This window comes from Bactrocera dorsalis, chromosome 4, assembly GCF_023373825.1.
Source record: "Bactrocera dorsalis isolate Fly_Bdor chromosome 4, ASM2337382v1, whole genome shotgun sequence".
Classification (NCBI taxonomy): domain Eukaryota; kingdom Metazoa; phylum Arthropoda; class Insecta; order Diptera; family Tephritidae; genus Bactrocera; species Bactrocera dorsalis.
The window spans coordinates 35,939,074-35,962,852 of NC_064306.1; the positions used below are offsets into that span (position 1 = coordinate 35,939,074).

Below are 23,779 nucleotides of genomic sequence, written 5' to 3' on the forward strand. Positions count from 1 at the left end.
TAGAGTATGTTGGGGCTAACTGAGACCACGTGAGTTAGGTGAGGGCACAATAGACCTACGGTCGCGGTGCTTTTCTCAATTATTTATCTATCTATTTATCTATCGTTAGAGTATTGCTTTTGGTCAAAAATCCACGAACAAGCAACGAAATATGAGGTATCAAAAAGCGAATATGGAGAAGGTCATAAAAACACATTTAACAAAGTAATCAGTGAACGAAGCTTAAAATCGTACTTCAGGGGCATGTACTATATCAACATAATAAAAAAAATGGACTCTCCCAACCCTCAAAAGTTTATACTGTAAAACTCCCATTACTTTCTAAACACACCATGTGTGGCTTTAGTATGGCCACAAATTGATTTTCTATAGTTACTGGATCCAAATCATAAGATATTACAATTGAGACCCGCTAATAATGAGCATCTTGATATTTTTCGGAACATTAATTTTTTGGAGCAAAAATAATAACCGAGTTTTGAAATCCATATTAAGGTCTTTAAAGGCCGTGAAGTCATCGAAAAATTTTATCATGTAAGCCATTCATTCACCTCTGTTAATTTCGATATCATCAAAAAGGTTAGGCAAGTAAAAAAAGAAGGATCTTAACATATCTAATGGATCGAATAAACATATTCTGATTGAAGATAATAGAGTATCTCATCATCTCTTATGGATCATCTCAACAAATTATAGTTAATCTTGGATATGATGCCCCTCAGTGCTAGTCTTGAACCGAAAGATGAGTATCTTTTTAAAAAGAGACGTAGATCTGAGACCGCAAAAGAGATGCTTGACAAAGTAGCTGAGGACCATGCTATCCAAAAACGTTTCATTACCTGTGAAAAGCGCTAGATTTATGAATATCACGTCGGAACTGTTCAAAAAACTAGCGAATATCGTATTAAAAATGAACCGACACCTAATAAACAAAAATTCGGTGAAAGAGATAAGACCATCCCAATCCTTGCTTATGGTATACTATATGGGAGATTGGCTTAAGCGTTTACATACTTGTACTAGATTAAAAGGAGCCTATGTCAAGGTGATAATAAACATTTGCCTTAAAAAACGTTCTTTATTTTTTCTCAGTCCGGGTCAAGTTTGATTATATCCTCCGAACTAACGTTTTTTTTTTGAATTTTGCTTAACTTAAACCTAAATTGACTTAAATTTTTGCGTGTTCCAATCGTTTTAAACAGTTATATTGTCCTCGGATCTTCGCCAAAATGGTGGTGACTGTCGTAATGTAAAGGTTACGTATAGTAGAGCCCTCGACATGTTTGGAAAGAAAGAAAGTTGAGCAGAATCGTGGCTGGCAGCTTCAACAACTTTTGATATCTAAAAGGAAATAAGTGATACCTCGTTAGAGTTTTGACCACAATACTAACCCAACTTAACAATATTTTCAAGAATATTACTACCTGCCGTACTTTTTATAGTAAACTACACAAAAATAGACAACATTTTAAAGATAACGGTAACTTATAACGATAACAAGAGAGTTTAAAGACTAACCGAGAAAATCAAAATATTAGATTTTCATGCATCCAAGCATACTTTCTACTTCCGAAGAAAACACAAACACATTCCCTCCTTCAAAATGTTTCGAAGAAGTCCACTGCTTTTACTGGGCTTCAGCAAAATCTTCTGCTCAAAGTAACTTTTACTAAGCAGAGCGCTTTGTGGGCATACTTAAAATTTTTCTGCCGCATTATGAATGTATGTAAATTTCTTATGAAATTGTTGTTAAAGAAAAATATCTGAAGAAACAAGGCAGCTAGATAGACCATATCAATGCAAAGGTATGCCTCTTTTGCTGTGTTGTTATTGTTGTAGCTGCTGCCTACGCTCCTTTCACTTTCTTCAAAGACAGAGTTTCTTGCTCAAGTACTCTGTGGCAGGCATACTTTATTGCCACACAAAATAATTGCTTGAACTTTAACAAAAATTTTACATAGAAGTTGAGATTGTGCACACATACATATATACATACATATGTATACAGAAAAAATAATTTGTGTTGTTTCCTTCTCTTGACATTCTCGCCATATTTTGTCGGCAAGTGGAGAAAATAAAAAAAAATATTTTTCAACATAAAATGTTAATATTCAAACAATTTGTTGACCATTAAAATATTTAAAACGCAACAAAGTGTGGCAGCAAAATCATAACGGAAATTTATAATGCAAATACATGGAAATGTAGATGGGTTCCTACAAATATATACACATGTATATATGTATGTGTGTGTGTTATCGAAAGCTGCTTTTGCAGCGTGTTTTGCGTGTTTTTGTTGTGGCCGATTTGTTGCTGGGCATATTGAAGTTGCGCACAATTGTAAAATGAGCTCGAAGGTTGTGATTCGGCCGCAATGCTAACGCTGTTGTTGTTGCTTAGTGAAGCGAAATTAAATTTCTGATGAAGGGGAGCATAAAATATTTCCCAATAAATGCGGTAGGCTGAAAAGCTTAAAAATAATAACAAAAAAAATGTCAACTTCGGCAGCATTGAGGCTCTAATGCCCTTCACAAGTGAAAAAGTTTACATACAAGAACTTGCGCTTGTTCGGCGAGTTTGTATATAAATATCAGAATAATTTCTTGGGAGTTTATACCGTAATCTTAGGCAATAAATTATACCAATTTTCGAGAAGAAACCTTGTTAAATAAAACAGTTTTCCATTGAAGGACTTTCATTTGATCGGTCAGTTTGGATGGTAGCTATACGCTATAGTAGTCTGATTTGAAATTTTTTTCCAGAAATATCATAACTGTCTTGGGAAAGTAATCCATGCCGAATTTAGGGAAGAAATCTCGTTAAATAAAAAGCTTTTGCATATAAGGGCTTGACTTTGATTGGTTACTTGGATCGGTTAGTTTGTATGAAAGCTAAATCATACAGTGCTCCAATATCAGCGGTGTAAACATATGTGCAGCTTCTTATGGCGAAAAGAACTTATACAAAATTTCAGATGTATATCTTTAAAACTGAAAGACTAGTTTGCCGTATAGGGTCTCTTATGTTTATGATAAAGAGTCTCCGTTTTCGTCTGTGTGTTACAAGCCTTATGGCAAGCATAATACCCATACCCAATTTAAAGCGTATAAAAATATATGTATACAAAACAACATACTCAACTTTGTACTTACATTGCTACTATTATATAATATCAAACAAGCGTATAGGAATATCAAAATTTAGCGAACTGCTAAACAAAAGCACTCAACAGCATGTGTTACGCTGAGCCACACCACGCAATGCAAATTTCAGGATTTTAAAGTTGAAGCATATAAATGCATACATACTTGTATATACCTACATTTAAACGAAAGTTTGAATGCTCGCGTACCGCCTTTCAAAATATTATAAGCTCCATATCAGCTATTCCAACTACCCACACACATCAGCGAGTTTCGAATGAGTAATAAAGTTTTACGTATGTATGACGAGTTTTTTATACCCGAGCAATAATTTGTGGTACACCCAAAGCGTTTTGCGTTGGTGTGGACCAATATGTTGGGTTCATGTTATTGTATAAATGAAGAAAGGAAGAACCGTAAAGAAATTAACAAGCAACACAGACTTCAGAGAGCGCGACTAAACTTTAACTGGACGGTCTAAAACGAGGTAAAATTTCTGTATATACGTACCAATGACACTCTCATACGAGGCACTCCCATACTTGAGAACTTCTTTCTATTCGACACCCACGGAACTGAGTGAAGCCTTTGAAATAACGGGTGATTTTTTTGAGGTTAGGATTTTCATGCATTAGTATTTGACAGATCACGTGGGATTTCAGACATGGTGTCAAAGAGAAAGATGCTCAGTATGCTTTGACATTTCATCATGAATAGACGTACTAACGAGCAACGCTTGCAAATCATTGAATTTTATTACCAAAATCAGTGTTCGGTTCGAAATGTGTTTATCGACAAATTTTGTTCAGCGATGAGGCTCATTTCTGGTTGAATGGCTACGTAAATAAGCAAAATTGCCGCATTTGGGGTGAAGAGCAACCAGAAGCCGTTCAAGAACTGCCCATGCATCCCGAAAAATGCACTGTTTGGTGTGGTTTGTACGCTGGTGGAATCATTGGACCGTATTTTTTCAAAGATGCTGTTGGACGCAACGTTACGGTGAATGGCGATCGCTATCGTTCGATGCTAACAAACTTTGCCAAAAATGGAAGAACTGAACTTGGTTGACATGTGGTTTCAACAAGATGGCGCTACATGCCACACAGCTCGCGATTCTATGGCCATTTTGAGGGAAAACTTCGGACAACAATTCATCTCAAGAAATGGACCCGTAAGTTGGCCACCAAGATCATGCGATTTAACGCCTTTAGACTATTTTTTGTGGGGCTACGTCAAGTCTAAAGTCTACAGAAATAAGCCAGCAACTATTCCAGCTTTGGAAGACAACATTTCCGAAGAAATTCGGGCTATTCCGGCCGAAATGCTCGAAAAAGTTGCCCAAAATTGGACTTTCCGAATGGACCACCTAAGACGCAGCCGCGGTCAACATTTAAATGAAATTATCTTCAAAAAGTAAATGTCATGAACCAATCTAACGTTTCAAATAAAGAACCGATGAGATTTTGCAAATTTTATGCGTTTTTTTTTTTTAAAAAGTTATCAAGCTCTTAAAAAATCACCCTATAGATTAGATGAGCCTTCCTATAATTATTATAATAATTTTACCTAAAAAACTTTAGAAAATATCCCTGTATTTTTCGAAGAAGAAGTTTAAGTAGATAGTAACTACAAGGACACTTTTGATTCCACAGAAACTTTTTGAAAAAATAAATTTCAAATTTGCAATGAGTATATCTATAGTATTTCTATAAGCTTTGAAATCATCTCAAGTATCTTTATCGACAGCTCGGATGCTAATAGCAGAGGTGAGTCGCTCTTTGACTTCTTTGTTAGCGAAAACCTGGTAATTTGTTATGGGAGGAGGTTATTGACCTCACCTTGGCCTCGAACGGAATCGCCCTACTGATTTCAAACTGGAGGGCCTTTGACGATCACTCCTTCTCTGATCATAAGTATATCGGGTTTAGTTTTAGGCGGAGAATGTCCTGTCTACTGAAAACACCGAAAGGTAGAAGAAAACCACTCTGGTGGACTATAGAACTCTCTGAAATCAGAGCGTCCTACAGACGTTTATTCAATAAAGGAGTAGGAGTTGGTCAACCGACGACTGGGCTTTGTATAAAACGAAATTTGCAATATAAAAGTCCGAGTTAAGAAAGGCAAATTGGACTTCATGGAAAAGCTTCTGCGAAAAATTGGAGTGAACCTTCCTTGACATTGAGGTTACTTTCAATAACGTCCTGCCGGAAGCAGTCTTTACTGCTCTGGACCGTCGTTTGGTCAAAACTTGATAGTACAACTGCTGGAGGGATTTACTGCCAGGATTAATCGATCAATTTCAGCTTCCGATTTTCTGACTCAGAGCTACTGCTCAGGAGTGTTTTGGCCCAAGATCGATTGCAAGAGAGAGATCTACTGATCTTTTTGCCCTCAGTGAGGAGTCTCTCCCTAGCTGTCTTTTTTATAACAGGCGTCCATGCTGTAAGGTTTTGAATTTCAGACGCCATCTGCAGAAGCTGTATGGAAGAAAATGTGGTGAAAACAACTCAACACTTCCTGCTTGACTTACCCGCGTTTGATAGGTCACGACTTAAACACTTGGGAGCGCATAACTTCAGACATCCCACCGAACTGGCGGGAATGCAAATTAAACACCTGTGAAAATTAATATTGGCTACTAAGCGTTTTGCTAATTTATAAGTTCGAATATCGAAGTTGTTCTTTTCTATGGTTCACGAAATTCTATATAGAGCAGTTCAGGTGCGATCTACCATATTATCTTACCTAACCCATAGGAAGAAAATACTTTTATAAATGGAAGAATTCCTGAACTTTTTGTTCAAAATAAGAATTCAATTCGATGCAACTTCCCTCCCAGATATTGATAAAACAGGTACTTTAGTATCAAAAACTGCGAGATGGGAACGGATAGGAGCTCCATTGGCTTCTTTTAGTTCACCATTTGACTATTGAGGCTCAAACCAGCTCAGCAAATGTCAGATACAATCAGCAATGCAGTCGCAAGGTCTTCTGGTCCAAAGTAAATCCTAAGAGGTCTAGCGAACCTTTCGCCCTCAGCAAAGGTTTTAGAAACTCTAACCAGACACTGACCAACTGGGATTCATGCGGTACGAATGCCAGCTGCATCAATTGTTAGGCAGATGAAATGTAATATTCTCAATAAATCCTCTTTGAATGTGCCACTTCTGCCAGATGAATAAAACAACTCTACGAATCTCATACTTTCAGACATCCAAGTGAAATAGTGGAAAATAAAATAAAACAGCTAAGCAGATAATAATGGATAAGTTCAGGTCGTTTCGTCGATAGCTGATATTCAACTACAGAAGTTTTTAGTCTGGCTTCACAAAGAACTGTACATAAAATTCTAAGTATGATCCCCCATGGCGCTAAAGGATCAACCAGCTAATCTGACTTAAGTTACCTCCCACCGACCATTTATGAGTTGAGAACTCATGGGAACTTAGCTCATTTTATAAAATGTAAGTTCCACCTATTTTTGATGTTCCATCAGTACTCAAAATTTCTAAAAATGTCTAGCACTTCTATATCTTTTAGTAGCTCGGAGTTTGTACACCAAGCGATTGGTGAAGTTTTATAACCAGTTTTTGCGAAACGGAAATAAATTCGATAGCTTGAGATGGTCTACCATTCATACAAATACTCTCACTGCAGTCAGTTTTAGCGACCCAACACTGTTTCCAAAACTACTTGATACTCTTCAACGCCATTTTACGCTCAACTGCAAAGCTCACCTACGTTCGAATGCCTTCAACCGACAAGCAGAACATGTGGCCGGCGCTTTACGCTTGAAGTAATTCAATTGCGCCAAGTCTACGTAATACTTTTCTCTACTACTGGACGTCGATGGTGTGCAGTGAAGGCGCTCGCGAAATTATAACTTCTTTGCTGCACTTGAGGCGCTTTTCATCGACTTTTTTGGCGCCTTCTTTTATTTCTCATACGCTAAGACGGTCGGAACTTCTTTCGGCGATTGGCTGCGCGGCCATTTCTGTCTGCAATATTGCTGTGGCAGAAAACATGCGGGTTTCTATTAGTGACGGTCTGTATTTTTATGCATGACCGTGTGGCAACCACTTCCGGCTAACTGCAGGCCGCACAAGAAATTATTTAAGTGGCGTAAAATTAATGAAATAATAAATAAAACAAATAAGCGTGAAGCAACTGTGAAACAAAGCAGCCAAACGAATGCTTTTTACAACAGCACAACAACAACAATAAAGCGCCGCATATTATTTTCACTGCCAACGCGCTTCCGTTGCAAAAGTACTTTCACTGCTCTTAGATTTATTTATAAGTTCGTTCGTGTGCTTGGCGCTCCAGTGAAGAAGTTTCCGCAATTCATCTAAATAAAAACTTATGAAATTTGTATGATGGAAATGTTTCTACGTTTTTTATTGCAATTTTATTTTGCGCCGCACTACCTATTCTGTGGGGAGCTAGTCGCGGTGAGCCAAGCCACGCCAAGCTGACTAGCAGCCACTTGAACTGCGGTTATCCTAGCCCTTACGCTAGTTCCCTGCTTTGTATTACCTCATATTTGTATTATTGTTGTTTCGTGTTTTATTGTTGTTGTTCTTGGTGAAAGTTGCAATCTTGACGTGCGCAATAAATTCAAGGTGTCTTCAACTTCCACTTCAACTTCGTTGCTTGCCGCGGCCTTTGTTTTCGCTTTTAAATTATGACGTCTGTGAGTTGGTGAAAGATGAAAAGATGGGACCTTGTAGGAAAGTTTGGGGAATCTTTACAGTAGATGGATAGTGTAAACCGTTAAATTATGAGACAGCAGATATCGTATGAGACAATCTATCTGATGTTATGAAGGCTTCTCATGCCTTGAACAGGGTATATGAAGTAAGCCATGAAGTTTGTAACACCCAAAGGGAAAGATCAGAGTCTTTTAAGCATACAATATAAATTATCAGCGTCAAGAACTGAGAAGAATTAGCAATCCCTGTCTGTCCAGATTAGTTCCTCGGTTTTTGAGATATCGGTCTGAAATTTGGACACGTCTCAGTTTCTCTCACTAAAATGCTGCTTGTTTGCCGGAATCGCCGATATTGAGCCAATATCAAGTACATGAATGGAATACTTTTTTATTTGACGAGGTATTTTCAGCTACATTATCCTAAAAAAGTTCTCATATGAGACTCAGGATCAAATATCTATCGATCATTCGCTACAAAAAATAAAATCAGATAGTAATAGCCCTGCAAATGACAGTCGTTTCTTTCTAATCAAACTCTACTTAACCTCAAAAATTACAAACGCTTCAATATCTAAATTTTCCTACAGGGCTGTATCGTTGAATTTATTTTGGGCACTGTGCCATCACGCCACTGAAGCACTTTTTAAAGTTTTAGTCACAAAGAAATAAAAATTCAGAAATGCCATTTTTCATAACTAACTCGTGAGGAATGGCTACTATCTTCCGGCTTCACCTGATCTATTTGTTTTATTAACTTCAGTTTTTACAAATCCCTGGATTACAGGCGCATAGCTACGCATATGTGGGTATAAATTTAGTAAACAATTTATAAAAGACTACGCTTTAGCTGCTTGCTTTAATATAAATTGCGGCTTCGTATTCAAAAGTTTTGTCATAATTTGTATGAAGTTAATTTTTTTTTTAGAATTTTAGGGTTTTTCACAATTCCTACTCTTGCTTCCTCGCCGCGTAAGGCGGACGACGATCTCGAATCAAGCGACTATATAAATGTGTATAAAGCTTTATACTACCTGCCTAGCGAAGTTGTGCGCTGGGTTAGTACCCGCCACGTAGAAATTACTTCCACAGAAGAAAATTACAGCCTCGGGCGAAAGACCTCTCTTTTGATAACAAGGAGCACAGCAAACGCACCTACAACGTCAGGTCTCTAAATTGGGAAAGTGCCGATGGCCAAGTGGTTGACGAGCAAGGACGGAGACAAACAGGTCCTTATGACATTTACTACAGCGGCCTTATAAAGGAGCGCAAATTCGGTGTGGAATTCATGGTGAGAGAAAGACTCAATCGGGGATGAGCGGCTAACAACAATCCGCATCAGAGAAAAATTTCTCAACATAACACTAAGTTGCGCCCTTGCCACGACGGAAGAGAAGGACGATATGATTAAAGATGCTCTTTATGAGCATTCAGCTTAGAGCGGGATCCAACTTATGACAATTGTCCCCGCCACGATGCAAAAATTGTGCTTGGCGATGTTAACGCCAGGGTGGGCAAAGAAGCCAACAACAGTCGTAAATTCAGCCTAATGACAAAACCTTTACAAATCGGTTGAGAATGATCGACTTCAAGGACCGATCGATCTATGACGATGAAATAGATGTTGCATTCCCCGACTATGATGAGGTTCGAAAAGCAATTACCCGCCTAAAGAATCACAAAGCGGCGGGGCCAATGGATTTCCGGCCAAGCTATTCAAATACAACATCGAAGAACTCACAAGGTGCATAGCAGCGGCTGCGCTAGGTAATGTTGTCCGGATGAATGAGAATACTTCAGCTTGGAAGGTTTTCTAATACCCGTGGTGGAATCAGAGGAAGAGGAAGACCTCCTCCACTCCATTGGTGATATGAGGTAAAGAAGGACCTGGCTGAACTTGGCATCTCGAATTGGCGCCAAATAACATAAAGAAGAACGACTGGCACGCTGTTGTTAACTCAGCTATGTATAACCGCGTAAGTGATGTCTACAATAGTAAAGAAGAAGAAGAATGAGGGTAACCTTCCATAAGGGAAATCAGTTGTCCACAAAGCGGAACTACTTGGCGGTACGTACCTATCCGGCTCTCTGTTTAAACTCCGATGAATTTGAGTAGCTTGCTGGGTGCTAATAAGGCGATGTGATCCCTATTCTGGTTTGTAGATCGAAGGGCCTTAATCTGGGGTCTGCAGACTGTTATGTAGTTTGAAGCAGGTGCTAGGAAATTTTCGGCTTCATGTCATAAATCCTATATATTCAAGCTTATTAGTATTACACATATTTTCCACAATGAGACAAAGAATATAAGACTATACGAGTTGTATTAAGAAATCTCAATGAAAGTACACAGTGAGATCAAAACCAGTATCACTATCTTGCTTCTGGAGTGAAAGCTAGGCCAGTCGAAAGCAGCTTCACTTCTCAGCAGTAGATCTACAGCATTTAATCACTAGATAGAGTATTCATAATACCACGCTTTCTCTCTTTGGATGGTTTGAACCCATAAGCCTTTACTTTTTGGACTAGGAAGTAGGGGAAGTTATAGCGAGTTAGTTCGGGAGCTCAGTGATATGAGTTACAAGAAATAGAGTTGTAGCTTCCTAAGGCCTCAGCGCCCAAGTTTATCTAAAATTTATCTAGAATTTGTCAACAGAATATTGGAAATGGTGTTGAGTATTGTGGTTTACTTAGTTCGTAGCCGATATAAAATCCTAATAGAATCCTTCCAAAAAGTCACTAGATCAAATCTAATCTACATATAAGAAGTTTGTATACATACATATGTATATCACTGCTACAATATTTCTCTAAAGTTGTGGTCAGCTGTGCTTCAAGTTACGTAACTCACCAATATTGTAACTGCCTTAATAGGAAATTGAGTTGTCACATTTTGCCGCAAAGTAAATACATAAACACATTAACAACTCACCAATTTGTCAACTTTTTGTTGGGGGCACACGAGATTCGAGATTCGTGGTAAAGAGCAGGCAGAGAAAGACAACACATGTGAATATTTCAGAAATCTGTTCATAAATAAATTGAATGCGTTAACACCTACTAGAATATAAGGCTAAAATATATCAGAAAAACGCACACACATACATAAAACGAAACTGCAAATTTAGTGATGTGTGTGTGCGTGGGAACAAGGAAGGAATGCCTGCGGCTGAGTGACACGCCCACAAAGTGTTGACCCACAGTGGTCAGGGCAACTAAAGCACACTGCGCTCTAATACAATGAGGCAAAAGAAAAAATTAAATATAAGGGACTGGTGGACCTGGTTAGTAGTAGTTGTAGTTATAGCTGTAGTGGCAACAGAAAAAGCCGCCTAAAAGAAGCTGTCAATGGCACAAGCACATCAGCGGCAGCAAAAAGACGAACACAGTGACCACACAAACTTCGCCACACAAACACACACCTACACACACACACATAAAGCCTATGCTGGCAGCAAAATCTGTAGCGAAACGGATGCGGAAGACAATGAGAAAGCTAAAGTAAAAGCGTAGCTGAAAAAAATCTAAATAAATAAGCCATCGCAGGAGGCAAATGTGTGTGTGTGCTGAACGCAAAGGCGACTTCCGCACGTCCTCTACCATATACCCACCTACCATATGCGAACCATATGGTTGTGTGACCGAGGCCACACGCAGAGGCGGCGCAGCCGACAGGCCACAATGTGCCGCTCAAACACAGAACCGGTCGATGTGCCTGAGTTTGCTGAGCAGCTCGGAAGTGTGTCATGTGTGTATGTATATATTTTTATTATGTACTGTATAACGGAACTTTTGACTGTGACAACATGGCTTTTTTTGTGCGAATTTTTCATATGACAAGTCAACGTAAAATATGACCTTACTGTGCCACTTCTTTGGCAGCAAAAATATTACCAGTATGTGGGGAGACTCAGACGTGCGAGAAGCCTTTAATATGTGCAAGATTTTATTTTAGGGTTGCTGACTGTTGGTATTCACTGGATGCGGTTAATATTCAGAGCTTTGGTAATATTCGATTTGAAAAATTTAAGTGGAAGCATTATTCCAACCGAAATCTTCATTATCACAAGCTCAAAAAATATATTTAGTATGTCTTCAACATGTGTTGACTTGCTCCATATGGCGCTTAAGGTGGTTTTAAAAACTTAAAGGCAACAATATTTTTGGAACTTCGCCATGTGTCTCTGTTTTGTACAAATGGTATAATACTACAAGGCTAGTTTATTACTCAATTTTAAAGTAAAATCTTTTATAATACACATATGCGACCTGGTCTACGAAAAGTGAGCTAACGTGCGAAAATAATAAAAAAAAAAAATAATAAACAAAAAATAAACAACTCTCATCTTCCATCCGAATCAACTAAAAAGTGAAAATTGTTTTTTTTTTTGACACCTAAGCCCCCTTTTCTGTAGACCAGGTCACATATACCTTTCTCACTTGTCATTTAATATTAATATGTTATATGAAATGTGTGCCCCAACAAGAAGATCATAAGGCAGAACTTAATCGAAAGGAAGTTTCAAGGAGCGATTATCCATCATAAATCTATATAATGGATGATCCTATTAGAGGTACTTTCTCCAGTAGCCTTTTTTTGACAGATCACGCGGGAGTTGTGTCAAGCTGTCATTTTCTTTTTGTTCTAAATTGTTTGACATAAAGAATGTGGTTCGAGCGCTTCGCGCAACTTATGGTCGACATAAAAGGCCTACTGAGCTTACTATTCGCAACACTATCTACCATCTTGAGATCCAGCATTCATTATTGGATAATTAAAAATCGGATAGGCCACGTTCAGTACGCGTTGAAGAAAATTTAGCAGCCGTAGCTGAGAGTGTACATGTAGACCTTGGAGAGTCGATTCAGTTTTTGTCATACAGGCTTCTTAATTACTAAATTACTCAATGAGAAAAATAAAGCCATGCCATCGCTTCAAAGCCGGCGATTTCGATATTAACAACCGTCCACGTGAAGGAAGGCCAAAAACCCTCGAATACGGTGAATTGGAGACGTTGCTCGATGAGGACTCGTGTCAATTGCAAGAAGAACTTGCTTCAGGGGTCAACCGTAAGGCAATTTCAAGGCAACTGCATACGCTAAGAATGATTTGAAAGCAAGAAAGTTGGGTTCTTTATGATATCAATACCAGGAAAGGGGCGGAAAAAGTGATTCTGCCCTCACTTTCCAAATCCGTCAAACCCGTCCGATTATTATTTCTTTCGAAAATCGCCGAAAGAACTAAAGGTTATCGTAAAAGCCGTATTTAAAGGGACAGTAGGGTAATCTGGTCTGTTTATTTGACATTTTTTTTCATAGAAATTTTTATTCTACAATAGAAATTTTTCACATACCAGTTTAAAAAAGTGTGTTTTGTAATACTCCCTGTATTATTGGCGATGGAGGGACTAGGTTTAATTTCTTTGGTAACATTTGAAATATTTCAGTGATCTATGGTATTTAGTGGTAACAAAATCGCTAGCAATATAAAATCACGTTAATTTATTCGCTTTTTATTTGTATTATTCGACACAGACCCATAAAACCAAAGGCCCACTTGGCGTCTCACTTAGGCTTTGAGTTTCAGCCTGATGGTGGAGTAGTAGTGATTGTCTTCAAGCCTATCTTTTCTTTGGGGTTGTCACAGAAGAAATCTGCTCCACCTACTTCACAGTTTAAACTGTATGTGGATATGTGATTTAAATGATTTTGCTTATTCCGTCCTGATTTGATTTTCGCGCTCACAAAGCCAATATCAAATCAACATTATTCTTACAAAGAACTAACAATAAATACTTAACGCTACATAAAATTTTTCCACAAAATAAAAGTAAACTTATTAATGATAAGTCTTTATACATATAGCCTAACTGACATTGTTTTTGGTGCTAACTCTCGATCGAGAGATGGCCGTCGCAAAACTAACCTTATGTCTTTTGATAAGCGAACATTTCTGACGACAAAATAAAGGTGATACTTTTGGAGAGAGTAGTTACCACCTCGGTATATTCTCATTACAACCGACTATTTGATGCCTGAAACTGAAGCTCGTGATATCGGCGACATTTGGTTTCAACAATACGCGCCACTTCCCACACATCGCATCAATCAATGGAGTTATCGAGAGAATGCTTCGATGAGCAGACAATTTCACGTTTTGACCCCATCGATTGTCCACAAAGATTGCGTGATATCACAGCGTTAGCCTTTTTCCTGTGGGAATATATAAAGTCTAAGGTCTATGTGGAAAATCTCGCTTCGATTCAGGCCTTGTAGCAGAACATCACGCTTGTGAGTTGCCGGTTACCAGTTGAAATGCTGGATCGAGTCAAGAAAAATTGAGCTCAATGGATGGACCAGCTGAGACGTTGCCGTGGTCAACATTTGAAATAGATATTCTTCAAAAATAAATGCCGAAGAATGTTTTTTCGATAGTAAACTTCCCCATTAAGTTTGAAATTTCAGTTTTTTTCTTTAACAAAGTAAGGAGCCTCGAAATAAATCTCCTTTTATGTTTCGAGTTCGCCCGTTAATACAGGCCGACAACTGTCTAAGTAAACTACAACATTTATTACAACAACTATTCTACTAGTATTCGACAAGCTGTTGATGTAGTCTGGGATTAGAAAACGGCTAAAACTAGTCATACTTCTTCCAACAAGTATTGAACATGCAACCAGCGTTGTATGCAGCAACACATAAACGCTCATATATACTAATATGGATAATATGGGATGCATTTGTCTGAAAACTTCCGTAGTGCACATATCAAAGCGCCATTTTCAAAAGCAGACATTAAGGAATGACACCAAAGAGCTTGTCGAGTGGGCGTACCATACTCGTCTATGCAGAAGGCCAAAGAACCAGCAGAGCTAACGCCTAACAAGCGGCAGAACAAAGTTGGTTAACTTGCTTGTCGCTGGGAAAGAAAGTCGGCTGGAGCGAACGTTTAGCTCGTTGAAAAATTGCAATGCCAACGCTTTCAGAGAAGCCATTGCCAGCAAAATGCCAGCACTCGGTACAAGCAGTTGTAAATTACTGTGGAGCACACAACTACTCAGCCTTTTTTGTGCAACTACACATTAACCGTTAGTGAACAGCTGTCGAAGTTCAATCGGCAGAAATCGGTACATACCGAGACCACGCATACGTACGTACGTACTTAGATACTTATGCATATGTTGCAAGTGCAAAGTTTGCGCCACATGGGAAGTCGGAGTGAACATTTAACGCCATTAGCGCGCGACTACAACTACAACCACGAGGATTTTGAAGAAAATTTATCTTCGCAGTGGATAAAGACGTGGACAAACGTTTTGTTGGTAGGCGGTTTGTGGCCTGCGGCTTGCCGCTTGTGACTAATGCAAACCTCTGGCCACCACGCCACGTAACGCGAAATCGGAAACTTGTCCGATGGCTGTCCTTAATCATGCAGTAGCCAAAAGTGACGCCGGGGAGCGCAAAACCAACGAACCATTCAAGCAGTACAAGCCACATACACATTGGAAGAAGGTGTGTCCCGCTGGACATTAGCACTGTCGCCGAACATCAGCGAAAGCATACGAAAGGCAAAGTCGAACAAGCGAAGACATATTGAAAGTAAGAAAGCAAAAACCCCAAAAAATGTGGCAACGTGTGCTCACTCACTCGCTTGTAGCTGAGCTTAGCGGCAGCAAAAAGAAAGAAAAACTAGCAAAAAGCAACTTGGTAAACCGTAAAAAATCGTCAGTTGTTTGGTTTTGTTGGCGGCAGCGAACGATCGCTGGGGAGCAAATAAACGAATTTACGTTCGAGGAATTTATCAGCCACCGCACTAACGTGACTAAAGTGGAGTAAAATTGTCAGCCAGCAAAAGTAATGGTCGCAAGAATTTCGTCTAGCAAATGTACAAGACAAAACCAACAAAACACGCAAAAAGAAAAAAATCACAAAAAATTGGAAAATCACAAAAAATTCGCAGAAATAAAAATGTTACAGCCAAACTATTTACAAATGGGCGAAAGCAGCTAAGAGCAATGTATGCCCGCGAGTTGCCAGCTGCAAAAACCACCAATGAATTGTGTAAGAGCGTTTACTCTGAGTTGAGGAGGGCAGCAATGCAATGACACGCCGAACAAAAAACGGAAATGAATCATTCCATTATTGAGTTTGTGTAAGTTGGTGATGTCGCGCGGTAACGCCTATCCATTGCACTTTGCGCTGAGGGAGGAACTGTCGAACAGCTTTCACGCTCAGCTGAATGGAACCTCATGGGGAATCACTTGAGGAAAAAGGAAAAATTGGCAAGTACTCGTGTTTTAGCAAAGCGAAGATATTATATACAGCAGAGAGCATTTCGATAAGTACTTGAAGTGCAAAGGAGGCGCACTTTAGAACTAACCGACACCAGATCTCTCAAAAACTGTTTAAGGGATTACATGGGTTACTTCGGGTAAAGAACAGACTTTTTTTCAACAAATTTTTTCTCATAAAAAACGAAATATTTTATTAGAATTTTTTATTGTTACAAACATACACTACTAACAAAGAAATTCTGAAATTTTTTGGAAAAAATATTTTCAACTCGGCAATTGCGGCCGGTACCCCCCGGAAAAAAGATGTGCCGGCGTTGGCAGGATAATTCTTTACAGGATGAGGTGGAAAAATACATGTTTTAGTTAACACCTTAACTTAAAACTTGGACGAAAGAAAAATCACTGAAAATTGGATCTTTGGCAGACATTTCTACATTTCTTTACTTTCGAAAAGTTTACCAACAAGTTTCCCTTATATTAGACAAAAATTCCTGTCTCAACTTAAGCGCCGAGTATGTACGGACTTTGACCAATGCATATAGGGACAAAGCCCTCGACACATTCATTGAAGTGCTAAAGGGCGATTTACCTCGTTTTCTCTGCATGCTAGAATCGGCAACCTTGCCACAAGCGCTATATTTATGTCAAAAACTGGACAACAAGACTTATTTAGAATTAATCGTGCAAATAACACGCACAAACCCAATATTCAATCACCACTACGACTTCCTCGAAATAATGCTTTTAATAATTTTAATAACAACAGAGCTTTTTACCTCACCCAGACGAAATTTCGACCAATATGCATTCGGTCGTCAATCAAATCGGTATCGCCAACACACCAATAATTAATTGCAAAATAATCAAGAATTCATGCTGAGGTCCAATAACTACGCGAATAGCCCTGATATTACAGTGGGAAATATCTCCTTTAACAACATACCAAACTTGCCACCTAAAGCACCGGCCCAGATCCAAAAAGTCCGACTTCCGCACAACTGACTCAAATCAACAATAAATTCTTCATATTACCAACTCTAAGGTCGTTCCACGGCATATAAATACAATGCTAAAGCAGCGGATGCCACACGAAATTGACAGTGTGGGAGTTGATATTCCACACCTCTCACTACAACACCAAAATAAAATTATAATATTATTAATAAGTAACCCAAAACTTTACGCGGATCCTGACGAAAAACTCACCTTCATACAGCACTCTCGTAAAAGCTGAAATCCGGACCACAACTGTATACTTCAAGCCATACCCGTATCCTATGGCACTAAAATACGAAATCGAACGCCAAGTCGAAGAATTTCTTGCTAAAGGAATAATAAGGAGATCAAAATCTCTGTATAACTCTCCAATATGGATCGATAACAAAAAGTCAGATACTTCCGGCGAAAAAAAATATCAAATGGTCGTAGATTATCGCAAACTCAATCCGGTTACGATACCCGATAAATATCCTAAACCAAAAATTAACGAAATCCTCGCAAATCTGGGAAATAATAAATTATTTACTGCCATCGGTTTAAAGAGTGGGTTTCATCAGATTCGTGAGTCAGATATAGGAAAATCTGCATTTTCCATAAACAACGGTAAGTATGAAATTCAAGGGAGCACTATGTGATATTCTTCGTCAACATATAGGTGTAAGAGCTAAAGCATTAACAGCACTACTAAGGGAAAAAGCCAGTTAAATCTCCAAACGAAACTCAAAGAAAATAAAAATCCAAAAAAATAAAAATTATCACCTATCATCAACCTCTTAGCTATACCTAAAGCCATAAAAACACCAACAGTAAATTGAAGCGATGGAAAGCCATTTCAGGAGAGTATAATTTTTTTCAAGCTTGACGAAATATCTTCATATCAATTAAAACTAATGTTTTCAGCGCTATGCCTGGCGGAAGTACAGGATACTCGATTGTTCAAACTCATAACAGTAGAAAGATAAACGGCTAGATTACAAACAGAAACATTTAAAGAGACACTTGATCATATAGAAGCAACTATTGAAACCAAAATTATTCGCAGAAACCCTAACTACTTCACATTCCACCTAGTAACATAAAAAAACTCAACTGAATGCTCTAAAAGTAGAAAAGAAAATGAGAAGAACAATAAATTTCCTGGGTAGCGCATGAAAATGGATCGCAGGAAGTCTATACTATGAGGACTACGAAATAATTTCAAGTAAAATAAATAATATCTTGGAAAATAATAATAACCAGGTACTAATTTATGAACTTACAATAGATAAAATTAGTGAAATAATAAATATTACGAATAATATAATTAAATCTATACAAAATGAAAAAAAAACAATTAAATAGAATAATTCTGAAATACATGTTAGAAATAATTACAAAAGAAATTTTAAATATTGCATATGCAATACATTGCCTAAATAATAAATTCGTTTATATATTTATTATTATTTATATTTATTATTTAACTAGAGGACCCGTTCACGCTTCACTGTGGCTGATACATAGATAATACTACTACTACCATCTATATTATTTCTATTAGTTGGATTATAATTATTAGTTAATGAAATATATGAAGCAACTTCTGTCAGTTTACAAAATGAAATATATGAAGCTACTTCTGTCAGTTTACAAAAAAATGGATCATAGAGCATTTCGTGTGTTAATAAATCATTGCTTTTTGGAGGAAAATACTGTTGAATTTGAGCTCAGGGAAATCCACCGATGAAAATATATTTGCTAAGCTTAAAGAGGCGAAAGCTCTGTGCAAAGTAGGTACCTCGCAAGCCGAATTTTTGCGTCGGTGATAGAAACAGTGCTGCAACATTTCCCACTGGAGTCCAATCGAGAGTAATTCTAGTGGACTGCATATGATGAACCGGTTCTCAGGCGTGGAAAGACGAAAAAGGCGGCTAGAAAGGTTATTACATCAGTCTTTTGGATGAAGGTGGTATAATACATACTCAATGATTGATTACCGAGCCAGTTATAATCTATTTCACTGCATATTTGGTTGCACTTCTTTTCTACTATTCCAAATACTTAGCAATTTTTGAGGAAGAATCTTTTTAAAATGTACATCTATATTCAAATGATTCCTACAAACATGAATTTTGAACAAATGCTTATGATTTGAAATATAATTTTTGTATTTATGAGTTGTATTAAACTTTGACATAAAGAGATAAAAGGTATCCTATGTCCTTACCCTGGTTCTAAGCTACCTCTCCACCAATTTTCAGACAAATCGGTTGAGCCGTTCTTGAGTTATAAATGGTGTAACTAACAACAACTTTCTTTTATATATATAGATTTTAAATTTATTTTAAGTAAACTTTTAAATTATTTTCTAATCTTTTCAGTAATTTTGAAATTAAAAATGAAACTACCGAAAATATGCAAATAATGAATTCTTAAATTATATTTAATTTACTTTAAAAATATAAAGTGATTTGTATACAGACACCCTTTACTTACCTTTAAGCTTTATAGAAAAAATGTATTACTCTCCTGAACTGATATTATTTGTTGGTTTATTCGAACGAACGACTTTGTTGGTTAATTAGAAAACGACGATGGACGAACATCGAAAGAACGAACACTTGACTTCATATTTGGCGAAATATATTTAAAACGAAATTAATTCACTACAGCTCTATTTATGAATGATATACAATATGCGATTTCCATGCACTTCGCTATTAACATCATTAACAAACATAAACACATCATAGAAAACAAAATTACCTTTGCACACTATTTTATTTCATTTTACACACATTTTTTTCTTTTACTAGAACACTTACCAATTTTCACTTCATTTAAGCTTTCATTTAATTTGCACAACTTTGACTTAAGCTTTTAGATTAAACAAAATACTTTAAAAAATACTTTTACCAAAAATTTCTAACGCGTTTATTACTATTTATCCCGCAACACGAACCGACGCGCAATTTAACTATTGACCGATCGCGTTTGAAAAATTCCATTGACTGACTGTGAGCAGAAATGTGTAGTGAGTGTGTCGTGTTCCCCACGACACGAGGTGATGCTGTTGTGTTTGTTGTCCGTTGTTTTTGTCCACCTTCCTTTGCGGTCGTATATCGCTGCATAGCGAAGGAGTAATGCACTCGCTACATGCCTACGACATTATGGTAGTTGTTGCTTCTCCTTGGAATAATGTTTGTGAATTAGCAGCAATTTGGCGATAGAGGAGTCAAATGAAAAAGTTTGCATGCGATTTTTTATGCGATAGAGGCGTCAAATAAAAAACTCGCATGCGATTTTTATGTACTCTGTGAATATTTTAAAATGCTTATTGAATATAAAATGTAATAATATAATAAGGTGCTTTGAAAAAGGACTACATATTCATTTGTACAAAATTAGAGATAATAAAAAGTTATATTTTACAAATAACTACATATAACGATCATGTGAAGAAGCGCCTGTTGAGCACGAAGTCATATTATCTGCAGTGAAAAATATTTATACATATAAACTGATAGAACTTGGATGAAAGAACCAAAAAAAAATGGAAATTCAATTTTCGGCAGACATTTTCATAAAAAATTTAAATTTCAGTGACATTCACTTTTTCAAATGGTTATAATCGAAAAAAAATATCCTTCATCCAAGTCTTTAGGAATTGTATCTCAATGACCTGTGTAAAATTTCATAAAGAGCAGTTGAGTAGTTCTCGAGAAATCTTGCAACTTCAAAAACACAGTTTTCGAGAAAAGCAGTCTTGAGAGCTTGTGGGGGTACCTGCCGTTAAGAGTTTACTTTCAGAACATTGAAAAAGTGGAATTCGGCGAAAGTAGAGGTATGTATGAAGAATGATGGGACACTGGAATATATGGAAAATATACTTGCGTATGCCAAGCTTTGGGATAGTTGGGCTCACACCAAAAGTAATTTGCTTCAGAAACAGAACACAAAACAATAGTGTGCATATAGTTTTAATCAGAAAATTTACTTTCAAGGATTTCCGTACAATGTGTTTAATAAAGTGCCATTTTATAATTATGGACTTTATGTCTCAAATACTGAAGCTCCTAAGGGCATTCGGGGAAAATTTCTGGGTTTAATTTCAGCAACGTTTTGAGCCTTTATATGGCATATTCTGAAAACTTGATCAACGGCAACTCCTTAGCTAACTTTAAAAATTGACATTGTCATGATAACAGGTCAACGTCTTCAATGGAATGTAAATTGAAAAATCAAGTGACAGGAAAAAAAGACAATCAAACGGCACAAATGGTGACTTTTTGCTGTACCGGCAAGGAAAATAGATATGTGTAGATGAAATGTACTTAAGTATAGTATAGGGAACCACACCCAGAATATTTTTTGAATTATGTCTCTACCGGTGAACCTGTAATACACAAAACATTATATAATATTAGCTGTCGAACTTGTTGTTGTGTGTACATATACTGTGAATGAATGCGGCAATTTTGACTTTGTTGTGTACAAAATTGAATTCCCAATAGCTTCCTGTCGGAGCTTTTTCAACATCAAAGAGATAACTATGCCAGCGAATAACTCCACAAAAGTATTGTTATGTAAATTGGTTGTAGGTATGTGTGAATAGAGTGTATGTATATAAATTTGTAGATGTGTAGATTAATAGAAATGCCTTCACCCAGTAGAACCTGCTATGTGATTCTACCTGATATTGAAAGGTAACTTTTAAGATAATTCTGTTAACACAGCGAATGAGTCAGAAGCCTCGAGTGAAGTTTAAGGATAACAGCAAGAATACTCAAATGTATGAAGATATATATTCACAAACTTGGATATAAAAAAAAAAAAACGATTTAATTCTCTAAGAAATTATTTTATAGCCAACGTAACTCCAAAAAAGTAGCGTCAAACTACCATCGAATTAATCCAACGCCAACTCGATAAAGACCCACTGGAATATCCGTTTTGTACCTAGTGGGCGCTTACATATTTTCCAGAAACTTATTCGACAGGTTTCAGGCCTGGAAAATTGACAATTGATCATAACATATATTTTACCTTGCACCAAACCCTGGAAAAAAACCAGCGAAAAGAAGATCGACACTCACCACCTCTTCAAGGATTTTAACGTTGCTCTTGACAGAACGAAAAGGTGCCTCTTTTTTGCCACTGTGTCTGAATTTGCTATTCCCTCAAAACGAATACGGCTGTGTAAACTGACGTTAAGTAATACCAAAAGCTCTGTCAGAATCGGAAATGACCTATAGGATACCAAACGAGGTTTCAGATAAAGCGACTCTCTATTCTGTGACTTCTTGTATCTTCTACTCGAATAGTTAATACGAGCTGCAGAACTAAATAGAGAAGGTACAATCTTCTACACAAGTGTACCACTGCTGGCGTACGCCGATGATATTGATATTATTGGCGTCAACAACCGCTCTGTTAGTTTTGCCTTTTCCAGACTGGATAAGTAAGCGAAGCAAATGGGTCTAGTTGTGAACGAAGGCAAAACGAAATATCTCCTGTCATCAAACAAACAGTTGTCGAACTCGAACTTTCGAAATTGTAAATAATTTCGTCTATCCTGGAACCCCACAACAACACCAGCAATGAAATCCAACGCAGAATAACTCTTGCCAACTAGTTCTACTTCGATGAGAGTAGGCAATTGAGAAGTAAAGTCCTCTTGCGATGAATAAAGACTAGATTCTACAAGTCACGCCTCATCCCCGTCCTACTATATGGTACAGTGGGCATGGACAATGACAACATCTGACGATCGGCGTTAGGAGTTTCCGAGAGAAAGGTTCTGCGCAAGATTTATGGTCCTTTTCGCATACCGCTGTCGATGGAACAATGAGCTGTACGAGATATACGACGACATTTAACGAATTAAGAGACGGCGGCTATGCTGGCTAGGTCCATGCCGTGCAAATGGATATAAACACTCTAGCTCTAGCTAAACACTCTAGCTCGTAGAGTATCCGCCGGGGGAAGTAGAGATAAAGGAAGAAGGCCTCCACTCCGTTGGTAAGACCAGGTGGCTACACTTAAAGATATTTTTTATAAAAATAGTAAAAATTTGGCAATATGTATAGTTCCAGACATAGACAACACTATAAAGAAGACTTTTTAAAAATTTCAGATAAATCAGACAGTTTCAAGAAAAAGCTGCTGCTTAAAGTTTCAATTTTGGACGAACCGATCAGCAAAAATAACTTTATCTCTGAACTGAATTTTTGAAAAATCCTGCAGTAAAATGGAGTTGCTTTCAAAATCGTTGACGTTGACCCAATAAAGACAAAAGTAAACAAAAGACTGAAACTATAACTTCTCGCACATATGTATAGCTTCTGGTTTCTTATAAGGGGTAGACATACGGACTACACTACCTTCCTTGTCGACATCTAGAGAAATTAAAATCTATCCATTTAATATTCTTTTATGTGTTGTCCTATCTTTACGAAGGAGTTGTTTAAATATATGCTCTTGAACCAAAAATCAAAGAGTTTTATCGGATTAGATAAAGTTTAATACTCTCTAAAACAACAACAGCTCCCACAGTTTTGTCGAAAAATGAACCTGTGCCAGAATTCTCTAAAGTAATCCACACCCTCCACTGGGTATATGCCCGCACATTTATTTCACATTATTGAAATGAGTGATCA

The 23,779-nt window shown here is 37.5% G+C and overlaps 1 protein-coding gene across 2 annotated transcripts in view; it reads right to left on the reverse strand.

The window, feature by feature from the left end:
• Nucleotides 1-23,779, reverse strand: part of LOC105227268 (uncharacterized) — a 545,529-nt gene that overhangs the window by 355,655 nt on the left and 166,095 nt on the right. The gene's annotated exons all lie outside the window — the stretch shown is intronic.